Genomic DNA, 14,841 nt, shown 5'->3' on the forward strand with positions numbered 1-14,841 from the left:
TCCCCTACTAGTGAGGAGGTCTTGGGTTATTGGGGCCCGCTTTGGTCATGTTCCTCACAGCATAACAGTGGGGCAACGTGGATCGGTGAGGAACGAAAACGAGTTGATAGAGTCCAGACAATGGTAGATCATTTAATCACTCTCGAAGAAGTACAGGAGGCGGTTAAGAAAACCCATTTTGGAAGGCGCCTGGGATTGATGGAGTACTTTTGGTACAAGCGCTTTTCTTCTGTTCACAAGCGTCTTGCAGAATTTTACTCTGCGATCTTGCAAGATGCAAGTCTAATGCCGACCTTTTTCACTCAGGGGATGACCTATCTGATCCCGAAATCTTCTCCTGTGACAGCAGACCCGTCCAAGTACAGACCTATTACCTGTCTCCCTACAATATGTAAGATTTTTACTTCTGTCCTCACTGCCAAAATCAATAAGCATCTTGAAAGGCATCAGATATTAGCCGAGGAACAGAAAGGGTGTCGTCAGGGTAGTAGGGGCTGCAAAGAGCAGCTAATGATTAATAGCGTTATCTCTGTAACGGCAAAGAAGAGTCAGGGCAGCCTATATACTGGTTATATAGACTACAGGAAAGCCTTTGACTCGGTTCCGCACTCCTGGATGATAGAGGTCTTACGTCTGTACAAAGTCGATCCCGTTGTCGTTGAGTGCCTGAGTGTCGTTATGGGTAAGTGGTGCACAAATCTTTTGTTGAATATTCCAGATAAGAACTCCGTTAAGGTCGGAGTAACACAGATCAACCGAGGCATTTTTCTGGGCGTTTCCTTGAGCGCTCTATGGTTTTGCTTAGCGTTGAACCCTCTGTCTTCCATCTTACAGAAGTCCAAGAAGCGTTTGGCTCTTGGGCAGTACAGTTTTAGCCATCTCATGTATATGGATGATATTAAGGTTATTTCTGACACTGAAAAAGGGATCCGGCAACTTGTCAAATTAATCGAGAAGTTCAGTGTCGACATATGCATGAGTTTTGGTCTTGACAAGAGTAGGGTCAATGCCATGAAGAGAGGAAAATGGTCGCGGATTGAGGCGTGTGATGTGCTGCAGATGAATGCTCCTGCACTAATGAGTGCAGTGCAGCGTGGTGATAAGTGTCTTGGTTTCTTGCAGGATATTGGAATTAGCCATAGTCGAGCGAAAGAGGCCCTTACATCTGGCTTCAAGAGTAGAGTAAGAGCCGTCATGAGTTCCCAGTTTAGTGGCTCTAATAAGGTAAAGGCCATCAACATATTTGCCGTTCCGTTGGTTTCCTATAGCTTTGGCGTGATAAATTGGACGCGGACAGACCTTGAAGGGCTTAATAGAATGATGCGTGTGTCACGCACGCATCACGACACCGCTCCCATCACCCGTTGAGCGGTTTCACCTGTCCAGGAATAGAGGAGGAAGAGGCGTTGAGGATTTGCGGGAGGTTCATGCAAAACAACTGCTGAATCTCCGGAAATACTTCCTAGAGAACTGCCAATAATCTAAAGTGACAATAGTCTAACCCCACTACGCCTCAGTGATGAGAAATTCCAGCCCCTTGAGGATACCTTCTCCGAGATCAGTGTGATGGATAGGTGGCGTTCGAGGGAGCTGCATGGGAGGTACTATGTGGGGCTTATGGATGAAGCAGTTGATCAAGATGCGTCTGTGGCCTGGCTGAAGTATGCCGAGTTGTTTGCTGAGACGAAGGGCCTTGCATTTGCTATACAGGATAGGGTCGTCAGCACACTCAGCTACAGAAAGCATATCGTTAAGGATCCTGCAGTAACCATTGACCTGTGCCGTTTTTGTGGATCGACCAACGAGTCCATCGAACATGTCGTTAGCGGGTGTCAGTTTTTATCTCCAAGGGAATATACAGTCCGACATAACAACGTGGCGAAAATGCTTCACCAGAGGTTCGCTTTGGATCTAGGTCCCCTTGCCGTTTCAGTCCCGTATTTTAAGCATACTCCTCAGTCTGTATTAGAAGACGATCGGTATAAAATGTACTACGATCGTACTGTTCTGATGGACAGGACGTGGAGCATAATAGGCCAGACATCGTTCTGACCAAGAAGCAGGAGAAGATCACCTTCCTGATTGATGTTACAATCCTATTGTCCACCAACATAGTGAGGAAGTACACGAAAAAAATAGTGAAGTATAGGGATCTTGTAGATCAAGTCTAGGAGATTTGGGACCAGGAGATCGTAATGGTAGTCCCGGTGGTTTTGGGCGCGATGGGAGAGATTCCACGTTCTCTGCATGATTCAGTAAGATCCGTTGGAGTACCCGCAAATCTGTTCCGACCAATGTAGAAGGCTGTGTTGTTGGATACATGCCGCTTGGTCTGTCGGTACGTCAAAAGCTCCAGCGATAAGATAACGCTTGTTATTGAGGTAGAGCTGCAGGCGGGAGACAATGGCCGTTAACATCTGGCAGTTCATAAATTTTTATGTCTGGTATTTTGTCTTTCATTCATATATCTCACCCGTAGTATTCAATAGTTCATGTTCCCATATACAACGCATATCAGAACAATAGTTATAGCTCCTGCGCCTTGCTTTTGGGCCGGCCAGGATGCTTTTTACTGGACTTGCCCAACAGAATAATAATAATAATAATTATATATTCAAATACAAAAAAAAAAAAAAATAATTAGAACTTTAAATACGGTAGTTATGGAGTGATAATAAAAACACATAGATGAAAACATACAAAATCAAAAACACAATATTACTAATACATTTCAAATATAACAATAACTTATATAAGTAGCAATCCTTTATAAATAACAATAATTTTAAAATTATAAAAGTGAGCATTACTACCAGGTTTATAATTTCGAAGAAAGTCAAAGAACCGGCTGAAGAATGTTTTAACTATATCTTCATGTGTCGCCTCTACTGTTACACTAAGGATAATAATCCATTGCCACGTAACCCTCTCAAATTTTTAATGAAGTTCTTCTCATCTTCCCAAAAACTTAGCTCATCCTAGAATTTCACTGCAACGCTGGTACACCACTCAGTCGGAGACACTGTAGAACGAACCGGTGTCACAAATTGTCTAAAAGACGTCACTGACCTGGCCTGGTTTCGTAAGACAACTTGGTAATGCGTCGGAAGTCTATTGTGTAGAGCCTATATAAAAGAAAACCAAGTATGTTCTTCTATCAGACAATCTGGAAAGGTCCAATCGCCTCAACATATCTTCTCTACCAGTGTCAACAAAACAATCTCTAAATTAAAACGCATCCAGTTCAAGAATCTATAAACACCCTCAACCAGATCAGAGGTAAAAAATCGTGTATTACTCCACACTACGGTCGAGTACTCCAAGCGACTCCTCACCAAAGATTTGTATAGCAGCTTACAAGTGGAAATATTGTTAAACCGTCCACAAATCCAAAGGACAAGACCAAGGTCCTGTCGTGCTTTATTGACAGTCCGAGCAATATATTCGAGATAATAAAATTTCGTGTCAAATAAAATCCCGAGGTCCTCAACCAATGTTTCAGCGACAATAGCGTGTGTACCAATCCTATAGCTGAAAACGGAGTTCGACGTCTTACGAGATAAAGTCAAATGTTTGGTCTTCCGAAAATTTAAGGGCATACAATTGCGGTTAGCCCACTCAACAACTCTGTTTATATTCAATTGTAGGAACAGGTGATCCATACTATTCCTGATCGGACAATATATTTTGACGTCATCCGCAAACATCTGAAAATTGCATGTCAAAGATCCCCGATATCATTTATAAAAATAATAAAAAGAAGGGGACCCAAAACAGAGCCTTGAGGCACTCCAGACTTAGCCAAGAAGGATTCTTCAGACATCTGTCCACCAAAACGCATCGAAAAACGCCTGTTATGAAGATAAGAGGATAGCAAATCATTAAGACGATCGCTGAAGCGGAAGTCCTTGGTCTTTGACAACAAGTGATGGGGCATCTTGTCAAAAGATTTGGTAAAATCAAAATATATCACATCTGCTTGACCCCTATGCTCAATTGCATTAACTGAATCTTGCAAAAAGGCGGTCAAATTAGAAGCTTGTGAGCGATCTTTAATAAATCCATGCTGAAATGACGATAACATCGGGAGAACATGGTCATAAATATGTCCAAATAGAATCCTCTCGAAGACTTTGGAAAAGGTACCGAGGATAGAAATAGGCCTGAAATTATCCAGAGAAGGGACACCAGGCTTAGGTACAGGAGTAATAACTGCATGCTTCCATAGGGAAGGGAAAGAAGAAGATGATAAGCTCCAATTAAACAGAGAAGCCAGAATAGGAAAAACAATCTCATCTAAACCTTTGATAACGAACGCGGGAATCCGATCCAAGCCGACCGCCGATCTAGCGTTAAGATTGTTTACAACAGTGGATACGTCAGAAGATGAAACCATCGGAATGTCAAGAATCTGATGATTGCTGATACAGGTGTTACCAAATGTAGCTTGCGTCGGAAAGTCTTAGTATTCTGATTGAAAATATTCACCAAAATGCTGACAACTCAACCGAGGATCAGAGATAGTCCGTCCATCGACAATGGGGGCTGGAGTCCTCACAGAGTTAGACTTCTGTCAAGAAATATATTTCCAAAAATTCCTCCGATTAGAACAAAGGTCCTCTTTCAAATTAATACCCTAACCGATAGGTATCGAAGGATATGTTCTTTGGTTGTAGAACCACTTTTAAACTATACTTGGACGAATTTGTGAAAAGGCGCCAGTCCTCAACATTATCCAATATTTTTTTAACGTATTTTATCACTTGAAATAAATTCGGAATCTTTACATTTTTTAAAATCAGTATTCTTTTTAACAATGCTATTTTATTTATTATTACATGACTTCTTTAGCTCACTTTTGTACCACGGTTGACTGTTTCGTTCCACGGTTACCGCTTGCTGAACTGTATGCGCAGAAGGTGGAGAGTAGTACAGTTGCGCAGTAAAGTTTTGGGATGAACATCGATGTAGTCGATCGACCAACGTAACGCTTCGAACACTCTTGTACGAGATATCGAAAACTCCCGTATTATATTTCTCCCGTAAATATTTAAATATCATATTAATAAAAAGTATAAAATAAAAAAAATAAAATCTTTTTAAAAAACATGCTTTTAAAAAAAATCTAAAAATATGGATTACGCAGTAAACATTAATAGAAGATAATCTTGTTTTCAATAAAATAGCATGTATAAACTTGAATGTTTTCGCAAGACCACAATGAAAAGCATGGGGTGCGCTTTCATAGTCAGTGTCTACCAAAATTCTTTAAATATAACAAAGGTTTGGATGCAAAATGGAATGATAGCTTTAATATACAATATCTAGTAAATCTCTTTGGATGAACTAAAAGTTAAGGTGTAACATAGAACTGAAGTCGCACTCCGTGCTTTTCATTGTGGTCTTGCGGAAATAGACAACTTTATACATATTATTTTGTTGAAAACAAAATTATCTTCTATTTATGTTTACTGGGTAATCCATTTTTTTACATTTTTTAAAAACATGTTTTTAAACTTTTTTTTAATGTAGATTACAATATAAGAACATTTATTGTTTTGCGTTTTTTGGTATCAATTTAAAAAATGGGAGTAATTAAATTTAAATTACATTTTCATCTCCATTTGAAAATTCGGCTTATAAATCGGAATAAAATAATATGACAGCTTTTTTAGTTTTAAAACTACCAAATTAATTATACTTATTTCTATTTCTATTAATAGAAGGCGAGTAAACTTTGTAACGATTTATTTAGAGATAGATAGTAAACTCTTACTTAGAATAAAGGTTTATTCTAATTGTATCAGGTTGATATTGTAATCGATATCACATGTGTCGAATCGGATTCAAGTAATTCTATTAAAAAACTTATTAAAGCGGTAGTGAATTTTTTTACAATCGATTTATCTTATAAATTATCTCTTAATAAACCTGACATTTGCAATCAAAGTCTTGTTTCATTATTTTTGCAATGATTTACTACAAAAATACAACTAAAAAATTTATCCGATTTCAAGTCGGTTAAATTGCTAAATTTACTTCATCGTTATACGTAGTAATGCAATTTGTGAGGTGTTTGGTGCGGAGCTTCTGCCTTTATGCTCTAACCGTTAGAATCGCTCCGGTTTCGTATTTATATACGTCCGTAACAAGTTTTATTATAATTTTCATCAGCTATTAAAACGTAAATCGTTTTGGCATACGACTGAAGATTTTTGAACGTCGGCGATACGATATTATAATGGAATCGATCGTAAAGTAAATTAATTTTGTTAAATTTAAAAAGGCGATAATGTTTTTCGAGAAGAAAAATTAATTTCTTCCAACAGATGTAACCGAGGCCGGGGTCAAGACGTTCATAAACGATAACAATTAAAGGGTAAACCTTCGTAGCAGATGACGTACAAAATATAAAACAAATATTTACCTTCATTTTCTTTTACCTAACTTTTAATAATTGTGAGATATGCCCTATTTTGCGGTTTTATTGATTATTTTATTTTATTTTTTAACGAATTTTTTTATCGTTTATAATAAAATATTTAACAAAAAATAAAAAAGTAGTAATTAAATTTACTAAAACGATAAACTAGAAAGCTTTTTGAAATTTTATCCGCCCTACTCAAGGTAAGAAATTATTGTTCTGTAGTTATAATTTTATACCATCGTTGTAAAAAAAAACACACACATAGTCTCCTTGTCAGGGCGCGGGTGATTTAAGTAGGCCGGGTGTACAGCATGCATAGTTTATAAGAAACTCGGCATAGCAGCTGGTAGAGCCGTAGAAGAAACAGGAAATAGATACAAGGGAAATTAAAAAAGAAGAAACAATCGAGGAAGGGAAAATAAGATTTTCCGAAAACATTGTTCGTAACACTAAAAAATTGTTAAGAGATAAATTAGTTTGAAAATAAAGAAAAGTAATGAATCGGTACAAGTAAGCTTAGCAGTAAAAAAGATATTAAGACGGGATAAATTATTAAACCGGAAGTTGCAGGATTTTCCTATTTAGGAAGTAAACTTACAAAGGATAGTAGACTTCGGGAAGACGTAAGCGGCTTTAAAGTAATGACAGCTTTCAACAGGAAATAAATCTGTTAGTATCAAAAAGCTATAAAATAATCGATTAATATCTTTATGGAGAGAAACTCTTTATGTCAGCGAGACGTGGACTATAGGAAAGATAAAAATGCAAAACGTAGATACGGGAAAAGAAAGTCGAAAAATTTTTCCCCGTTTGTTAAGTGGGCAGAAAGAAATATAATTTGAAGAAACTGTGTGGAAGACAAAAGCAGAATATTAAAAAAGTACGCAGGATATTAAAAATCTATTGAGATTACAAAATTGGCGTAGAACCGTATTACACGAGAAATTTGAGAAGTACAGCGAACCACTCGGCCGGTTGATGACGTGGAAAAAAAGGTTAATGCACATGTGTCGGAGGTAAATTGTTATCGCAAGAATGACAGGTTTTTATAAAACTTTAAAGTATGAATTTATATATATATATATATATATATATATACCAAAAAAAAAACAAAAATTGTTTTTACTCCGCTAGAACAAAAACGTCTTTCCAAATATCGCAATACTTTTTTCAGTATTAATAATTGTCGACCTAATCCTTCAAAGAATTGATTACCAGCGCTGCAATTAAAATTATATATTTTTAATTAGAAAGCCAATGTCATTCTAAAGGAAATTATTTATTTTGTTCTTAAAAAGAAGAGAATATATTAAAAAAATGAATAAATAATATATCCTACTTAAATCACAGTAACTCAATAGTCGGTCACATAATAGTTATGTATATTTTTATTTACTTTAAATAAATAAGTATTGAATACATTTAAGGCAAATATTTTTTTAATCTTTTGCATTCATATTTATACTATGGTAATTTTATTATTTTTGTGTATGGGATGTATGGGATTATAATCATATTGAAAAAAGAAGAATTGCTTGTACCAAAAGTTTCTTGAAAAGTCTGCTAGTTAAAAAGAGGGACAGTATTATTCTTCGAAAAAATGGAAAACACAAAATTTCATTTTTCTTTTCAGTCTCTGATTACTTTCTCTCTCTCAATCTCTTTTTTCTCTCTATATATATATATATATATATATATATATATATATATATATATATATATATACATTATTAATATGGCATATATATGAAAGTACACAACAATGATACACATATGAATTAAATACGTAACGTTTTCAATATTTGTCTGGAATCTGTAAAATTATTGGCTCATCTGTGTTTTTCAATATATATTAAATTTATTCTATTAAAATACTAAATTTAAATTTATTTATATTTTTTAAATCGGTTTGAGATGTTCTACTCAAAGGATTACTTGGATCAGTCAGAAAAGGACAAGGAATAATTTCTTTCGCTCTCAGTGGAATATTGACTTATCATATTTTGATTTGCTTGTCTAAAGTACAGTAAGATCGATTTAGAGGAGATAGTGATATCATGCGAGTTTTTTAAACATTAAATTTTTGCATTAATGTGGTGGGGTCTTTTTTATTATTTCTCCACCATTTCTTGAGCGCAATAATTATTGAAAAAAAAAACAATTGTCTTAAATCGTGTGGTTTAATAGTGTGTTGCTTGTTTATTTAATGTATGAAAACATTATTATTACTATCTTTTATTATTTGGCGCGAATTACTAAAGATTGTAATTATCAGTTAATGAAATGTGATGATGAGATTCACAATAAAAAAATTTATTTATATACATTACACAGAAATTTGACTTATTTGGTGAAATATTTTGAAGTTGTCAAAATATTATATGGTGGCATCTTTACTGCCTGATTAAAAATCAAAGCGATATTAACAAAAGCGCATAATATTTTAATTATAATTGTAAAGTTATTATCAAGTTATTAGTATTATAAGTTATTTTTAAAATTAAAGTAAGAATAAATGGGATTTTAAATATTGAATTTAAGTAATAAATTAAGACCTTCAAGTGCAAACTTTTCTGAGAATTTATTGGCTTGATCATGCGGAGGGACCGGTAGAAAAGACCTCATTTTTGATATCATACAAAATATAACACCATCGCGTTATACAGCCAACATAGCCTTTAACTGCCGTGAATATTTAATTTTTTTTAACTTTAAACATTATTTATTTATGAAAAAATAAAATTACTTGAAACTTGTAAAGTAAAAACTTTTACGAAAAGATCTCGGAACACTGATATAAAAGGAAGTTTCTGAAAACGTATTTATAAATGACTATGTCTCGTTTGTTTGTAAACAAACATATATTCTGGATGTCCGTATCAAGCTTCCGTGGAGTCATCAATTTTGCTTTATCTTTTTACGGTAAACAAACTTTGAACTCTGTACGATATGTTAACCGATTTGAATTTCTCTTCGTTAATGATTTATTTAAATTTTTTAAAATCGATTTTAATAATAAATTGTTATTTATATTTTTCCGTATAAAATATACCTCGGTTGATCGCTTGGTAATACGGTATGGAAAAAAATGTTTCGAACGCTGGAAATAAATATTGTTTATTGTAGTTTTGGATCGTTATTAAATTAATCTTTCTTGTATATACAGAGTGATTCAAAGAAATGAGAAATTTAAAAAATTAAATAACGTTCGTTAATGAAAAGTTTTTTTTAGAAAATGAATTTTATTTCATGTAATTGTACAAATGTTGTCATTTTAGGATACATACATTTTAGTTTATTTTTTTAAAGATGACATCTTCCAGGTGACCTTCTCTTCTACGTAAACACTCACGAAGTGTCTTCGTTAAATTGTTCATGGTTTGACGTAACATCTGAACTGGAATTTCCGCAATTGCTTCTCGGATCTTTGCCTTCATTTCTTCCGTTGTAGCAGGTCTACTGTAGAAAACTTTGCTTTTAAGGTGACCCCACAAAAAGTAAACGCAAGCTGAGAGATCAGGCGATCTGGGAGGCCATCTAATGTCACCGTTTCGTGAAATGACACGTTGTCCAAACAATCGGCGTAAAGCTGCCATCGATATTCGTGCAGTATGTGAAGTTGCTCTGTCTTGTTGAAACCAGGCTGTGTTAAGAATCGGTGGAAATCTCTTTTGTTGTTCCACAACAAAGGTTTCAAGCACGGCTACGTAACGAGTCGACGTCACTGTAATCGCAAGACCGTTGTCATCCTCAAAAAAATAAGGGCCTATAACACCATAAGATGACATAGCACACCACACGGTCACTTTCTGGCTGTGCTACGGACGCTGGTGTAGCTGCGTAGGATTTTCTTGTGCCCAGTATCTGAAATTTTGCTGAAATCCACTGAGGTGGAAATCCGCTTCGTCTGACATCCAAAATCCACTGAGGTGGAAATCCGCTTCGTCTGACATCCACAGTTCGTGAACAAACTCTTCGTTATCATTTATCTTCTGAAGCATTACATTACAGAATTGTGCTCGCACAACTGCATTGTTCGGTTTCAGTTCCTGGACGATCTGCAACTTGTATGGATGGTATTGCAAGTCCTTCACTAACATTCTTCGAACACTTGAACTATGCGATTGTAAAGATGCTGAGAGACGACGTGGACCGATGTGGACTTCGTGTGACAGCATCTTGTAAAGCTTGAACATTCTGTGGTGTACGGACGGTTCGCTCACGGCCTGGAGGTTTCTTTTTCATTGCCGAACCGGTTTCCTCAAAATTAGATATCCATGTTTTAATTGCATGTGCTGATGGAACACGGTCGTGCCGTCCCAGATTAAAATGACGGCGAAAATCTTTACGCGCTCACACCACACTGTCATTGTTTTTGTAAAACGCTTTGATAGCAAATGCACGTTGCGCACCACTCCAAGGATCCATGATAACTAAATGGCAGGTTAGGTTAGAGAGGCTGGCGCTACTTATCAAGTGGTACCAACCGCCCACGGCTACCAACACAACTTTCAAAATTTCCCGTTTCTTTGAACCACCATGTAGTTTAAGGTTTTAGATTTTAAATAGTTTAAGAAGGTATCATAAATCAAAAAAGTATTTATATTTAATAACCTAATGTGTTCTGTACAAGGTTATATAAAAAACTTACGCATATTAGTTGTGTTTTTTAATTTTATATTTAACTCTGCAAGACAAACTATTATAACCTTGTTTCATGTGAACCCAGGTGCAGCTTTAATCATCGCTTAAAAGGTAACCTGACAATATATTTAGTCGGTGGATCTATTGGAAAGGTCCGAAAGTTCATGTTTTTCGCAAAGTTCCAGAAAAAGTTTATTGTGGCCTTTGCTTCGCTGCTTTTATCCGTGTACCGATTTTGTGATACAATGCAAATTAATGTCTGTACACGTAGGTATCATTTAGAGCATTAATTTTAACGTTATTTTAAACTAAACTCACAATCCCGTAAACTATTATTAAAGGAAAAATCTCCAAGATTGTGAAAGTCAGATTTTCATGAAGTATACCTTATAATTTAGCCTTTTTAGTTTTGTCCGGTAGAATACCATTAAAAATCTATATTTTTAGTTACAAGAGGGTCAAGGGGAGGGGGTTCAGCAGGCTTTGTACCTCTGTATTGCTGAAAAGCAGTATGTTCTTGCCGACAGCTTGTAACTAGAAAGAGATATTCAAATCAAATAAAAAAGGCAAGAAACTACATGCTATTGGCTACCTTTGCAATACAATCACAATTTACAGCTAGACATTTTTCCGGAAGGTGAACAGATTTTCTCACCCCGTTAATGAAGAAGTCGGGCGATCTTTCCTTAATCCTGTACTTTATTACGTTTTTCACTTTATCACAAAGAGCGAAATGAATGCTGTTAGATTTATTTTTTTTTAAATTTGAGAAGTTAAAAAAAGAAAATTGCTACACGAAATCTGGTGAATATGGATGTTGTTAAAGGGGTTCAATTTTAAACTTCACAGGAGCCTTGCTGGTAGCGCACGATGCAAGTGGCCGAGCATTATTGTGTCGCTGAATAATCTGTATTTTTGAAGATATCTTCTCAATTTTTTAACCGTCTCTATATGCCATATAAAATTTCATCGAGTCTTAACTCCATCTTAATACATTAAAACTGTTTGTATTAAATATCCTTATTCGGTGTTATTACTGTTTTTATTTGGTTTTCGCTTTTGTAATCTTCTGTTTACATAGTATCTTAGCACGTGTACCGTTCTACTTGTTCAATCGTTCCGTCTTTTGCGTAAATATTCGTAACTTATTTTAAGGCAAATATTATTTCAACCCCGTTCGTTACTATTTTAAGTTAAATCCTTATCGTCTTTTACCCCTTTCAAAATTGAGCTGCAGAAAGAAATGCAATAATCAAGATATAATCATAAAATTAAGCCAGCGTATACAAAACAATCACTCTGTTATAAATTTAAAATTAGTTAAAATGAAAAACGGTAAAATGCGGGTGAGTACTTATCAGCATCTCCTGGTAGAGTTTACTCAGTTTTTTTTAAATGTGGTAAAAAAAATTTGGAGATATTCAAGAGTAATCTAAACAATTTTGTCATTAAGAAATTTATATTATTTCATACTCGCTTGAAAGAGGTAATTGTAAACGCTGCAAATCTTGTTTGTACTATTTTTGATAGGATGTAATAATTGAGGAAGGTAGTAAATAGAATTCTTATACTGTTTTAACAGTTCTAAAATCATATGATGTTAACATAGGTTCGTGTTTTGGTATTAATAATAAGGTAGGTCAGTGGTTGTTTTCTGAAGTTTGAATAAAGTAGACTTTTTATCGGTTTGCTTGGCATTTCTCAGGCTACCAACCCATTCGGTCGCCCTAAAGCATAAGACCGAATGTCTGTGCCACAAACGGCAACTGAGCCTCGAACAGTTTAGCGACTAGTATCCTAAAATAGCTCCTAGAACTTACCTAACAGCGCGAGCGGACTAAGCGCGATGCCATACACCACCGGCTTACATGTCCCTACCGCTCGTTTGCTATATATTTGCTAAAATGGGTAAGCGCACCCCGTCAACTACTAAAAATATATATGACATCAATAAATAAAATTTATTTCGTCTAGGCAGCAATTCACTGCCACGCCTAGGTCGCTGAATGCCAGCAAGTACCTGTCCGCCATTTTATAGCGCTTGGAGCCATAATGATTGGCTGGTGGTCAGCCATACTCAGAGTTAGCTTACCAGGGTAATGCGGTAAGAGTCTTTTCCGTAAGTAAACTACGGATGCCGGTTGAACAAAGCAACCGCATCAAGGAACTCCCATACGGTCCGATAATGCGGGTCTCTCTACGTTGACTCGCCGCTTGTGAGTGGTCAATTTTCCCCTTGATCTCTAAGTTTCACGGTGGCCCGGAAACATCAGGTGTTCATTTGACTGGACCTCCCCGCAGACGCACAGCTCATCAGCTGCCAGGCAGAATCAAAACAGATATTGGTTCAAGTTAACGTGGTTGGTTAGCACCTAGACACCCATTTCCCTTAAAAACGAGCTCGACGCATACCGTCCCCAGAGAACCTATATAAACTAATACAAGGATGTTCCCTTAGTCGTGGTGTCCCATTCCAGCTGCCATGCTTCCATCGCGAGGCTCTGCAACTTCTTCCGTAGGCGGGAGATGGGCAACTGAACCAAATTTAGATCCGGTGAATTGTGATCACCGTTCCGCTCCGATACTGTCCCGGCTCGGAATCGCATCCCAAATACCTCGGCCTCCCGGCCTCTTTTGCAATCTCCACATGGCTGCCCGAACTTTCACCATTAAATCGATTGGGAGAGCCTTTCTCAATACGGTGGCAGCCTCGTAGGAGGTTGTTCTAAAATCATCAGTGCGTACAATTAATACCCTCTGCGCTGGGTACTCCTTAAATTTTGAAGAAGTGGTCTATTCATATTCAACCTATGCGCCCAAACGGGCGCCGCGTAAGAGGTCATGCTTTCGAAGACACCTCGGTACACCATGTACATTTGAAGGCCCGATAACCCATAGTCTTTCCGAGTAATCCACCTAAGTTTGGTCATCATTGAGACAGTGACCGCCGCTACCTGCCGAATGTGATTGCTAAACAGCAACTATTCATCAAACAAAACACCTAGGTACTTATGAAACTTAACTCGGCTGATTACACAGCCTTTATATTTAATATTTGGGATTACGACTGCACGATAATTTGTCTGCACCCTTGAGAAGCATAAACGGTAAAAATTATTGCCAAATAATATATTATAATGATCATTAATATGCGAAATTAAGACAATTTTAAAATTATTAATTTTGTTTTTAAGTAGTAAACTTTCAGCCGGTAGTGTTTTTTTAAGAAGCTCGTTGATTTTTCTTATACTGTCTGATACCGTATGCTTGTTATATGAGTGTGAGCGCAAGCTTTATACTAGTGTTTGAAACGGAAAAATATGAAAAATTATTAAATTAAAAATATAACTAGTTTAGGTATCCTAATTAAGACCGGCAGAAATTTGTTGAATTCTATTTTATAATTACACTAATCCTGCGTTGTAGAATTTCGATATTTTCCGTGATTTAATTAAAATTTTGTATTGTTAAGAAGTACAGCGCACAGAAATTTACTTAATCCTGTAATAATTCTGTAACAAGACAAAAACGTGACCGGAAGATTAAATTGTTTCTTAACCCCTGCGCCATTATTAAGTGAGTCGTAATGTTCTGAAGGTACTCGAACGACCGTTTTAACTGTGTTGCGCCTCAGAATTCGATTTTGTACATCCGTAGACTGTATAATGATGAAAGATTATTGTCTGTTTTATTTAAATTAATAATTTAAACTTATTTATAAACGTCTATTTCCTGAATAATTTATTAGATTATTTCAAATCCAATCGCTT

General features: G+C 36.1%; 1 protein-coding gene and 1 long non-coding RNA gene across 3 annotated transcripts in view; one reads left to right on the forward strand and one right to left on the reverse strand.

Moving 5' to 3' along the window:
- Positions 1 to 14,841, reverse strand: part of LOC142323540 (uncharacterized) — a 570,462-nt gene that overhangs the window by 45,384 nt on the left and 510,237 nt on the right. The gene's annotated exons all lie outside the window — the stretch shown is intronic.
- LOC142323541 (uncharacterized) overlaps positions 1 to 14,841 on the forward strand; it is a 559,373-nt gene that overhangs the window by 36,315 nt on the left and 508,217 nt on the right. The window lies entirely within an intron of this gene.

Source organism: Lycorma delicatula, chromosome 4 (genome assembly GCF_047948215.1).
Source record: "Lycorma delicatula isolate Av1 chromosome 4, ASM4794821v1, whole genome shotgun sequence".
Taxonomy (NCBI): domain Eukaryota; kingdom Metazoa; phylum Arthropoda; class Insecta; order Hemiptera; family Fulgoridae; genus Lycorma; species Lycorma delicatula.